The sequence below is a fragment of the Trichosurus vulpecula genome, chromosome 3 (assembly GCF_011100635.1).
Source record: "Trichosurus vulpecula isolate mTriVul1 chromosome 3, mTriVul1.pri, whole genome shotgun sequence".
Lineage (NCBI taxonomy): Eukaryota > Metazoa > Chordata > Mammalia > Diprotodontia > Phalangeridae > Trichosurus > Trichosurus vulpecula.
The window spans coordinates 179,478,593-179,491,800 of record NC_050575.1 but is presented as its reverse complement, the minus strand read 5'-3'; positions in this window follow the sequence as shown (position 1 = coordinate 179,491,800).

The window sequence follows — 13,208 nt, the reverse complement described above, 5'->3', positions numbered from 1 at the left end:
TCCCAGTGACAACCCTGATCATCAAAGTACCAGCCCTCTGATAAAAGGATGTTATATCAATAACCCAAAGAGTCATGTTTAACAAAATAATTTTAGCATGGAGAAAGATCTCTTATGGAACCCTCAGAAATCTGTCCTTGTCCCTGTTTCATTCGATATTTTTGTCAATGACTTAGATAAAAACAGAGATGGCATGCTTCTTTTTAAAAATAAAAACAGCTTTCTTTTTCATTGGGATTTATACTGTACTTTCCCCCCAAATCACTGTGAAATAAGTAATGCAAGAGTTATTTTTCCTACCTACAGATGAGAAAACTAAAGATCAAAAGTGAGTGACTTACCCATGGTGCCATAGCTAGGAAGTGTTGGATCAGAGACTCTAGAATACAAGAGCTGGAAGGGACCTTGGGAGGTTGTCTAGCTAAACCTGGCATTTCGGTCTTCCACATTCTGGCTCCTGGTGACTTTATCATCTCTTAGTCTCCTACTTTAACTCTCACTTGGGCCAAACTTGTCTATTCCCAGGTCTGCTCTTTTCCTTATCTGGAAGGCCCTGCTTTAAAAAACATAAAACAATGTCCAGTTTGGTAGGGTTTATGCATATTAACCTTAATAATGTATTAACAAATTTTTTCTGCTTGTATCCCTTTCTGGACTATTTTTTGTTTTCTTCTATATATTTATAAATGTTTTATTGATGCTTTTCCCCCCATATCTAACAGTTCTCAGCCCACCACCAATCTGGCCAAATAGACACTTTCTCTTGGAAAAAAACACAAACAAGCAAAACAAATTAGTGACACTGGCCAGGTCTGAAATGTATGTTTCATTCTACACCTCTAATCCATAACCTCTCTTTTTTTGCCTTTCTTTGTATCCTTAATGCTTAGCACAGTGCCTGGCACTTAATAGATGCATAATAACTGTTAGATGACTTGGCTTGCCAGGAGGCAAAAGGTCTCTTTCAGCATTGATCTTACAAAGAAATTATTGATCACTGTACTTGACTAGAGTACTAAGGCCTTTCAGAGATGTTTTCTTCCTAGTTATGGTGAACAAATTGTTCTTGGGATTCTGCTAATTTCATTCTGCATCAGTTCATATAAGTCTTCCCACATTTTTCTGAATCCTTCATATTGATCAGACATTAAAACACAAGAATATTCCATTACATTCACATGCCACAGCTTGTTCAGCCATTCCCAATTTATGGGTACCCACTCAATTCTTCACTACAACAAAAAGTGCTATTCATGTTTTTGTCTATATGAGTTCTTTCAGATGGCATGCTTTCACAAATGACACAAAGTTTGCAGTGGCTGCTTAAGCACAGGGTGACTGAGTCAAGATCCAAGACACCTCTCTAGACTAGAATAATGAACTGAATCTAAGATGAAATTTCGCAAGCATAGTGTAAAATCCTATACTTGAGTCCAGAAAACCAAATGTATAAGAATGATATGGAGGACACATGGTAACAGGGATGAAACGGAAATAGGGTAGAAATGTAACAGTTTATATGAAAGAGAACTGAGGGTTTTAGTGAACTTCAAGCTTAGAATGAGATATCAATATGACATAGTGGCCCCCCAAAAAGCTAGTGCCAACTCAGGAAGCATTAATAGAGGCTTAAGGTTCAGAATGCAGGTGGCGATAAATAGCTTTGCTGTGCTCTGGCTTGTCAGACCACATCTAGAGTATTACATTTAGTTGTGAAAACTACGTTTTAGGAAGATCCTTGGCAAACTACAGTACACCCAGGGGTCAGTGATTAGTATGGAAAGGGATTTGGAGACTATGCCATACAAGAATCAGCTGAGAGAAGCTGGAATTTTTAGCCTAAAAAAAGCATATTTAAGTGGAACAAGATACTTGCCTTCACATAGTTGAAGAACTGTCATACGAGAGAGAGAGATTAGACCATTTTGCTTAGACCAAGAGGCACAACTGAAAGTAATAGATGAAAGCTGTGGAGTGTTGTAGAGAGTTACCAGCTTTGGTTCAATGTAAAGAGAATCTTCCTAATACAGTTATCCCTTCCACATCACAGGGGTTAGGGGCATAGTGCCCCTGCAATCTGGAAAATCTACATAAAAATTTTGGTCTTCCCTTCATACCAGAGAAGTCTGAACTTTTATGGTATCAGAAGATAAAATATGTTGATAGTATATAATATTATACACATATTTCATGCATTTCTGTGTTTCTAAACTTTTTCTGTGTCATCTGCAGGCCTTTGTGTATTCCACAAAACTCACAAAAAATTCCCATTTAATTTCTTATGCTGACCCGCAATATATCAAAATGTGATGAAGAAAGTCTTGATGTGGAAGGCATAACTGTAACTGGAGCTATAAATGGACCTATCTCAGGAGGGGGGGAGTGTCCCATCAGTGGAGGCTTTTAAGTGAAGGCTGGACGGTCACTTGTCAGGGATGTTGTAACGACAATGTCGGCAATAATGATGACAATGTTGATGATGACGATGACGATGCTAATGATGAGGACGATGATGATTGCTGCTGCAGAGGGATTTCCAGCTTGGTTTATAGGGTGGACAAGAGTTTTCTGAGGTCCCTTCTGAGGTTTTGTAACTCAGTAGGATCTACAAGGTCCATATTGACCCATGAAAAGGGTGAGGATTCACTTTTTGGCTTTTGTCTAGTATTTGTGCCAAATGGGTGATGCAGAAAATCAGTATTATGAGAGTTTAGTAGATGCGCCATGAATGGACTAAATGATTGCTAAGGTCCTTCCAGCTCTTGATCCTATTATTCCCTAATAAAAACTTGGGCTGCTGTGGTCAGGCAAAGTTTCATGAAGGGAGTGGGACTTCCCTACTTGGGGAAGGGCACTTGGTCTTAAAGGATAGGTGGGATTAGAGACACAGAGAAGGGAAACAGAGGCTAATCAATATGTTAATGTATTTTGCTCAGCCATACTTTTTTTTCTGATGAAAGAAAGCATCTACTGTGGGGTTATGAGTAAATGGGTTGTGAAAGAAATGCAAAGGAAGAAAGGAAAGAAGGAAGGAAGGAAAGAAGGGAAAAAGGTATGGAAGGGGGGAGGGAGGAAGAAAGAGAGAGAGACAGACGGACAGACAGAGACAAAGACAGAGAGGCAGAGAGAGGAAGGAAGGAAGGAAGGAAGAAAAAGAAAGCATCACCAAGAAAACATTCTAAAATACATGAAAGTAAAAAAAGTTCAGATTTTGTTACTACCTTGTTAAATATACATATATATGTGTGTATATATATATATTACTGAAACTCAAATACACAATAAAAAGTAACATAAACTTAAATATAAAATAAGAAAAGGAAAAAAAAGCATGTCACATGAGCAGCAGAACACAAGAGAGGATTCTAAATATATAGCAATAAATTTCCATTTCAAGAAAGCCTCTATAATAAATACTATGTGTTATGTTTACAGCGGTCCACCTTTTCTCTGCTTCCTTGTTAGTTTTCTTTCGTTCTCTCTTATGCGCGTGCACACACACACACACACACACACACACACACACATATATATTTAAAGCAAACTGCATATAACAGAAGTCCTCAGTTTCACATACAATCTTATTTTCTTGTTTTTCTTTATTAAAATGTTTTATTTGATGATTAAGTTTATAATAAAAAAAGAAAAGAGAGGGGATTCTAAACAAGACAAAGAGCAGCCCTAGGAATATACAAGACACATTTGGATGACGAATAGACAAAAAAATGAAACAGTTCCTGTCTTCAGGGAGTTTATATTCAACTGGATTGCCATTTTTATTAAAATTAAAATTATTATTCCCCCAAAGTGGCCAAAATTCACTGGAAAGGGGAAATAGAGCTTCCCAAGACAGAGCTGTCTGACTTCTCTTATGATATAATATTGTTCATTATTGGTATCTTGTCCTTCTTATAGACTACAAGCTCCATGAGAGCAACCATATCATAATTAAATTGCACATGTCCTCCACACCCAGCACGATACTTTGTACATAACAGAAAAGAAATGCTTAGCAAGATTACATTTTTTTATTATTAAAATAAACCCTGCCTGGACTCCATTGTCCATAATTTGGTGGTAGTTCATCTCCCATAGAGACACTAGGTGGCATTCAAAGACTGCATTCCATACTTCAGCTCATAACACAAGAGAAGCAGGAAATTCTGGCAAGGATTCCAATTCTGGGGGATGGTGACAAGTCTCACTAGACTGTAAGGGTGGAGAACCTGCCACCTCAAGGCCACATGTGGCCCTCTAGGTCCTCAAGTGCAGATTTGTTCTGTAAAACTTGGACTCGGTCAAAGTACTGCACTTGAGGACCTAGGGGGCTACATGTGGCCTCGAGGTAGCAGGTTCCCCACCCCTGGACTAGAATAATGGTTCAAATAAGATAGCAGATAAAAAAAAAATGTTAGAAAGAATGGAAGGGGCCAATGTATGGACAACTTGAATATGGGGTTTAGACATTCAACTCCCCAAAAGCTGAGAGCTAACTGAGCCTCTGAGAAGCTCTAACCCACCCCCAACTTCCCCGACTTAGTGGGACTGGAGCTGAGCATAGATTAGGTCTCCCAGAGTCAATGGCTATATCCATTTCCATAGAGTGGCTTGTCCAGGATCACATAGCAAAGGCAAGAGACAAGATTTGAACCCAGGTCTTCCTAGGTCAGTGCTCTATACTTCTTCTCTAAGACAAAATTTGGTCTAGGAAACAGCAATCACTATTGAGATCAGGGAGAAACATATCTCTCCAGGGCTGTGGAACAAGAGGAAAAATAAATTGAGGGCCATATACTAAAAAAAAACCCTTAATTTAAATTTATCTTCTCATAGAAAAAGAAATACACAACTAGCACCTTAACTGCTTTTAAAATCATGGAAGGGGAACATAAATTTTCATTCAATAATTATAGCACTCTAAACTCAGGCACTTACTAGTCGTGTGACCCTGGGCAAGTCAATTAATTTCTATCTGCCTCAGTTTCTTCAACTGTAAAATGGGGGTGATAGTAGCACCTACCTCCCAGGATTGTTGTGAGGACCAAATGAGATAATATTTGTAGAGCACTTAGCATAGTGTGTGGTATATAGTAGGTGCTTAATAAAAGCTTGTCTTCTTCCTTCTAAAATGTAGTTAAATTCCACATTAAGAATACATAAAGAATGAACCACAGAAAAAGAGGGGGAAAAGAGGAAAAGGGAATGGGCAGTTGTAAAGAGAAGGGAAGACAGAAGAAGAGAAAGGGGAGATTCATGCCCAGACCATTGCAATAACCTGCTGCCTGCCACAAGTCTCATCCCACTGAGGTCCATCCCACAGTCAGCTGCCAAAGTGATTTTTCTAAACCATGAGACTGCCCCCACGCCGTGCAAAAAACTCCAACGACTCCCTTCCACTTCCATAATCAAATATAAAATGCTCTGTTTGGCATTCAAAGCCCTTCATAACCTAGCCCCTCCCTATCTTTCAAGTTTTCTTATACCTTATACTCTTTCACATGCATACTCTTTGATCGCTAACCTCCGTGCTTACTTTGTGCCAGGCATCATGCTCAATGCTTTATAATGATTATCTCATTTCTTCATCACAACAACCCTGCGAGGTAGGTGCTGTTATTATCCCCATTTTATAGATGAGGCAAAAAGAGGTTAAGTGCCTTTCCCAGGGTAGCACAGCTAGTAAGTGTCTAAGGTTGAATTTGAATTCAGGTCTTCCCGTGCTATAGCCTCTGCTCCATCTTGCTCTTCCTTGAAAAAGATATTCCAACTTTCAGTTCTAGGTATTGTTGTTCCGTGTCCCCCATGCCTGGAATGCTCTTCCCCATCATCTCTGCCTCCTGGCTTCCCTGGCTTCCTTTAAGTCCCAGCTAAAAAAGCATACTTTTTTTTTTTCTTGAGAGCCAGTGGTTAAACATTTACCAGCACACATCTGGCTGCCTCCCTTACCTTCTACAAGAAGCCTTTTCTTAATTCTAGCGCCTTCCCTCTGTTCAGTATTTCCTATTTATCCTTTACACAGCTTCTTTGTACATAGTTGCATGCATGCTCTCTCCTCTCCCCCATTACATTGTGTGCTCCTTGAGGGCAGAAACTGTCTTTTGCCTTTCTTCATCTCCCCAGCACTTAGCACAGTGCCTAGCACATAGCAGGTGCTTAAAAAGTGCTTATTGACTGACCTATTCTAAGTCCATTGTTAGAACCATTAGACCACGCAGGTGCCTAGCTAGGTCTGGCATCTTTATTCCTTTAACCATTGTTCTCAGCTCTTTGATTTGGTTCTTTCTGAATGGATAATCATGGGCATGCTCCTACAGCTACAGAACAGAAACACATTGACCAAAATAAAAGATCTGGCCCTAACTCTGTTTAGGGCTCTCCCCTGGAAATGGGACAGAGATGTTGGCTTTGAAAGCTTGAGCATCAGCAGGATCTGGGAAAGGTGACAGAGATGAGAAAGTCCCACAGCCCCTCCCTTGAGGCCCAGAGAACTTTCAGACCTGTTTAGCTTGTGGCTGGTGAGATATGCAAAGAATCTAAAGGTGTGAGGATGACCCACATACCTAAATATAAAGATTGTTCTTCAAATAAACTTCAAAAGCCTTTAATCTCTCAACTCGTGCCTTTCTTTGCTTGACTTCTCCCCACTGCCACAACAGTCCTCCCCTGAGGAGAGACTGACTGGTCTTTAAATAGCAGGAAAGAACAAAACATTTCTAGTCTCCAGACGATTTGAGTACAAGGGGAACCAGCCCTGATATCATCTACTCTTATGAGTTCTTGCAGAGAATTTCCCTCCCATTTCACCTCTCCTACATAATATGGTAGTATTTTTTCTTCTCCCACACAAGCTCCCAGTATCAGAGAACAGGAATCCTTCAGTCAACATAGTCCTTTCCTTACAGTCCCACTCTAGTACTGGTCCTCAGTATAATTAGTCAATGTCCTCAAAATAAAATTGCTGAAGTTCTGACACAGAATCATTCCGATCTTTTCCTAATGAGGAACTATTTTTCATTTACCCAAGTTGAAGAGTTGCTCTCAACTTTTCCTGTCACACCACTTTTTTATCATAGTCTCTCCCCTATTCAGAAACCATCAACGGCTCTTCAGTGATTATAGGATAATGTGCAAACTCCCTATCCCAGAATTAAAAACCATGACAATCTTGCCCCAATCTCCAATCTTGTCTCCCATCGCTTCCTTCCTTATGTGGTTCTGCTCAACCATGGCAGTCTTCCCATTACCCCCTTCCAATGGCCCCAAAATTCCCTAGTTTTACATCTTGGTGAATGTTGCCTCCAGGGGTAAGGTGGTAGTCCCTGCTTGTTAAATTTTCAGAATCAGCAAATGCTAAAAATCTGGACTTGATTTATTGTATTGCAGATTGTCTTGACTTGAGAAAATGATTCAGAAAATATTAATGCAGATTAAACTTTAAAATGCTTCATACGTGATTTTGGGGGGGGGGTAGGGAGCCAGTTGTTAAACATTGACTAGTTTACCTCAGTTTGCCTCCCTCTCCTCTCTGTCTCTCTGAATCCTTTCCATATTTCAAAGCCAATCCAAGGCCTTTGCCCCCTCCAAGAAACCTTCTCTGACCACATAAACCTGTAGGATGCTCTGCTGTCTTTGAACTGAATTTATCTATCATATCACTCATTTGTCATGTCCCATACATTATCTCATAGGTTCAATAATGCGCACGATTATATTGTCTCCCCAGCTAAATTACAAACTCCTTGAGGTCAAAGTGGATTTTAAATATCTTTGTAGCCCCTAGAAGACATTAGTGCCTCATATGTAGTGCGTACTTAACAAATACATATTGAGTCATCAATTGTTCAGATGAATCAGATGTTTGCAGCTGTTTCTACAAAGTCAGTGCAAACTTAATGGGAGAGATAATTAAATACAGCCTCTCACTGTCCATCCCACAGGAGTGACTGTGGACTCCCAGTCTCTTAGAAACTCCTCCACCTTTCCTTTCCTGCACAGTTCTATGTCTTTGGGTGGGGGGTGGGGAGATGGTAGTTGTGGACAGCCCTAGAGGACACAGAAACCCACAGATAGGGTTGCTGACTGTTTCATCAGGCACATGCACTTACTTTTACCCTCCCTTATTCCCTTCCCCCTAGAGAGCATACAACCTCTCAGAGAGAGATTTATATCTGTTCCCTGGTCAGAATTTTCATCACTTTCCATGACTTATACCTAGAGACAAACACTTAGCTACAGAAGCAACTCTACTTGTGATTAGTTTAACTTGGACCTGGGTGGGAGGAAGGGAGCCTCTGCCCCTTTCAGAGAGTAACACGTCATAGAGCTGAAAGAGACCTCTAGCGTCTTCTAGTTCAAGCTTCTTGTTTTACAGAGGAGGAGGCTTAGGGAAGGCCCAAGGTCACACAGGCAATAAGTATCTGCAGGAAGAATTGGACTCTGGTCCTTTGACTCCAGATCATGTGGGTTTTTTCCATTGACCATTCTATCCCACCAAGCTGCCAGCAAAAGGAGTTTTTTGACACACTAAAGGATTTCCTCTGGCTTGTTTAATATTTCATGGCTACCAGCGCATCACCCGGACTGCCCATCTGCAGCCACAGGACTCACCCCATTTTCTGGTGTATATGGCCCTGATGGTATTTTTTATGCCATTTCTTGAGAACAAATACAGTTGATAAAATACTGTAAGCTATTCAAGATTATAAAAATAGATTATAGATAAAGCTTATAGATAAAGTTTAGCACTGAATGGATCTTAAGAGGTCATCTAGCCCAGCCTCAGCTAGGTTTTGCAATGGACAGAGCATTGGGCCTAAAGTCAGGGAAGATCTGAGTTCAAATCCAGCCTCAGACATGTGTAAACCTGGGCAAGTCACTTAACCCCTATTTGTATGAGTTCTTCATGTGTAAAATGGGAACGCACTGGAGAAAGAAATGGCAAATCATTATACTATCTTTGCCAAGAAAACCCTACAAAGTCCATGGGGTCTCATAGAATTAGACACCACTCAGCAACAACAACATTTATAAATGAGGAAACTGAGGCACAGGGAGATGAAATAACCTTCCTAAAGTCACCAAAGCCTGGATTCAGTCCCTTGTTTCTGAACTTCAAATACAATACTTCTGCTTAATCACATCACTTCCTGCCTTGTGTCTACGTTGTCATTTGGGTCATTCACAATACTGATTCTTCTAAGGTCTTGGTGTTCCAGACTGAGCAGTCACAGGGCATCACTGAGGAAAAATACTGGCATTCAGAGGAGAGGAGGGGTTTTTTGCAACAGCATGCAAACAGTATCAGGACTGTTCCCTGTGTGGGAAGCTCTGTGAGCCTGCTTGGCTCGTAAACTCCCAGGACTCTAAGAACCAAGATTAGTCATCTTTTCCACAAGGACCACTCAAATCATCCTGAGCAAGCGAGGGTACTCGCAAACACACACACACACACACACACACACACACACACACACACACACGCACAGAGGCACATGCACACAACCTCTGAAGACATCCAGAGATAGGAATTTGCCAAAAACTCAGCATTCAGTCCCTCAAAGTCACATTTTTCAACATTCACAGTTGGAAAATTTCCTCTTCTGTTTAATCTAATTTCTGTCTTGACAGTTGGGGTAGGAGGATGGCTTGTCAAAAAAAGCCTCTTCATGAAAATGGAATCTAAATTCTGGCCTCAGCATAATAGACACAAACAAAAGGGAGCTTAGATTACCTGATCCAAGGCCCTCATTTTGCAAATGAGCAACCCTAGGCTCAGGTTTGTATAACCTTGCAAGAGTTGTGCAATTTAAACTCTGGTCTTCTGACTCTTAATCCAGCACATTTCTCTCCCCTCCCCGCCCCCAGTATTATCTCGTCCAATACATTGGTTCCAATTAGATACGAGCAGGCAAAAGTATTTACCTGACTTCAATTATCTGGATCTTTTGTGAGTTGAGTGTCCTTGGGGGGGTCTCTCAAAGAGTTGGAGACAGCCAGTGATCAGGAAAAGAATAATTTACAATGTGTCCAGACTCAGTGACTGAAGGGTTCAGGACTGTGTCTGAAAGAACATTCTCTCTCATCCTGAGGAGTCAGAGCAAAACTATTCTTATGCTATAGGACTTAGAAAAAGGTCTAAAAATTCTGGATGTCTTGTAAAGAAAAATTATTGAAAACCTAACTTCGAATATTGGTGAGGGGTTTGTTTTTTTTTTTTTTTAAATGATCTAATGTCCCCAGACTTGACACCTGAGATGTTTTAAACTCCAGAAAGTCTCCTGCTTTGACTGCCTTTGGCACTCCATTTTGTGTTTCTAAAATTAATCAGGCATTCTTAACCTCAGGTAAGGGGGATTTGTTTCTAATATACCTATGGCAATATATTGATTTCCTTTCTGCATTCTTCTGTAAAAATATATTTTTTAATTGGCTTCCTGTGCGTTTTATTTTCTGCCATTTAAAAACATGATTCTGAGAATGGCTCCAAAGGCTTTACCAGACTGCCAAAGGGCTCCAGGACACAGAGGTTAAGAACCTCTGATTTAAAAAACCCAACAAGCATTCCTATGATACAATCCTTTTTGCCAGATGACTCTGCTTGGCAAGCTTGTAACCTTGGCCCTGGTATATGGAAATGTTCTTCCCTCTCCTCATACCTTAGTCCCAGCTTTTCTTCAAGGCCTAGCCCAAGTCCCTCTATATCTCTGCTCTCTGCTATTTAATTTCAGGGTCTTTCATGCAGTGTTTTACTCAGGTCAAGCTTCAGATCATAGGATTTAGAACTGGAAAGAGCCTTAGAGACCATTTAGTCTATCCTCTTTTTTTTTTAAATAGATGAGGAAACTGGGACCCAGAGAGGTTAAATGATTTTCCCAAAGTCACATTGGTAGTTAACAGAGGCAGAGATTGAATTTGGCCAGTGTGTGTAAATTCAGAGCTCTTCCCAACTTCTTCAGGGCTCAGAAAGACCAGATTCAAGTTACCTAAACAGGGAAAGTGTTTGTTTTCAGAGATAAACCAGGAAAAGTGTAGATAACTCTGACCAAATGGGAGTTTCCTTGGGTAATAAGTATCTGAGAGCACGTTATGAATCTATGCTCTTTGGATGTATAGATATGTTCAAGTGTGCCCGTGTGCTCCTACAGACATGAACTAGCACTCTCCTTTACCTGTACCTCTGCTTACATAGTTACATAACTTACATCATGCCAGAAGAGACCTTAGCAATCATCTAATTAGAAGATTCTCAAAGTGTGGTTCAGGGACCTCTGTCCCCAAGACCTTCTCACAGGGTCCATGAGGTCAAAACTATTTTTGTAATAATATTAATATGTTGTCATTTGTAGGGCATAAGTATCAATATATAACCCACATAAATCAAAGCTATTTGAGTAGTCAATAATTTTTAAGAACATAAAGGGATCTTGAGATGAAAAAGATTGAGAACCACTCATCTAGTTCAACTCCCATTTCACAGACAAGGAAACTGAGGATAAAATGGTAACGTGTTTTGCATACCTTAGCTCAATATGTCAACAGTGTGATATGGCAACCCAAAAAGCTTGTGCGACCTTGGGTTCTATTGACAGCTATAGTTTCCAGAAATTAAGAAGTGGTAGTTCCATGGACCCTGTCCTGAGCATTTTATTCAGTTCTGGGCCCCACATTTTAGGGCAAACATTGATGAGTTAAAGAAGAGGGCAAGCAGGGTGGTGAAAGGTGTTAATTTTGTGCCATCACGAGAGGTGGCTTTTCTTGCTTTCACAAGAAATAGGGATTCAGTTTGGGCCAGAACTAAGGAAAACGGATGGATGTTACAGAGAAGCACATTTAGGCTTGATATAAAGAAAAACTTCTTAACAATTAGAATTATTCAAAATTGGAATGGGATGCCTCAGGTGGAAATTATTCTCCCTACCCCAAGCCTAATAGAGGGCCTTTACAAAAAAAAATAAATAAAACAAAACAGGATGACTATTTGTCAGGTATGTTGTAGAAAAGGTTCTTTGGGAAGTATAGATTGGATTTAGATAGTCTCTGAGGTCCCTTGAAACTCTGCCATGTAGATGTTAGCTATCACTATTATCATTACTATCATCAGTGCCACTTCATCTCCCCAGTCTGTTTACTATACTTGGAACTCTCTCTCTCTCTCTCTCTCTGTCTCCTATTTTCACTGGCTCCCTTCAAGTCTCAGCTAAAATCTCACTTCTTGGGAAAACAAGTCTTTCCCAATTCCTCATAATGCTAGTGCCTTCTCTCTCTTACCTCCTATTTATCTTATGTGTATCTTTTTCTGTATGTTGGCTCTCCCATTAAACTGAGAGTAGGGAGTGGATTTAGGGGTTGTTGAGGGATTTTTGCCTTTCTTTGTATCCTTTGTATCCTGTATTCGTTGTATCTTTGTATCCATAGACCCTGTCTAGTCATCCATCTCTTTAATTTCTGGAAACTGTTGTCGTCAATACAGTTTCTGGCACAGAGTAGACACTTAATAAATGTCTGTTGACTCGACTGTGTTATATGTATGTGTATGTGTCTTTTATCTTTATCTCCCTTGTTCCTTCATCAAGGCAGGGGCCATGTCTTATTCATGGTTATATTCCTTGAAGCCCTCAACATAGTCTTGGTCAGTAAGTATCTTTTGAATGAACATATTGAAACTTATGCTGACTCTATGGCCCATTGTTCCCAATCCTGCTTGTAAATCAGTGTTGGGGGAGGCATCACCCATTTTGTAGCTTTTGTATTACCTGCTATCTGTCAAGTAGCAGGACACCCCATATCAGTCACAGGTTATTTCCTATCTGTTAAACCACAAACAGGTAATTGAGGAGGAGCTAAGATTGAATCGCCCTCCCCTTTTCCTGATGAGGACCTGTCTAAATTGTCTTTATCTCATTACTAAAGTTACCCATAAAAGCTGGCTCCATCTTGAATCCCCTGCTGATCTCCAGTGATTAGCCCCAACAGTGTTTTGCTACTTTGAAATACTTTTAGTAAACTCCTTTTAATTTTCTTTTTCCTGAGTCTTGCCACATTCATCAAAATGAGGGCCTGAACAAAGAATTTTCCTTTCAACAAACATGTTGTAATAAAGACACACAAACATCAACAAGCCACCAGATGAATTCTATAGACATACTATTCCAGGTTGTTCTCTTTCTTGACATTTAGATGTTCTCTGTACAGTATTTACATTAAATATT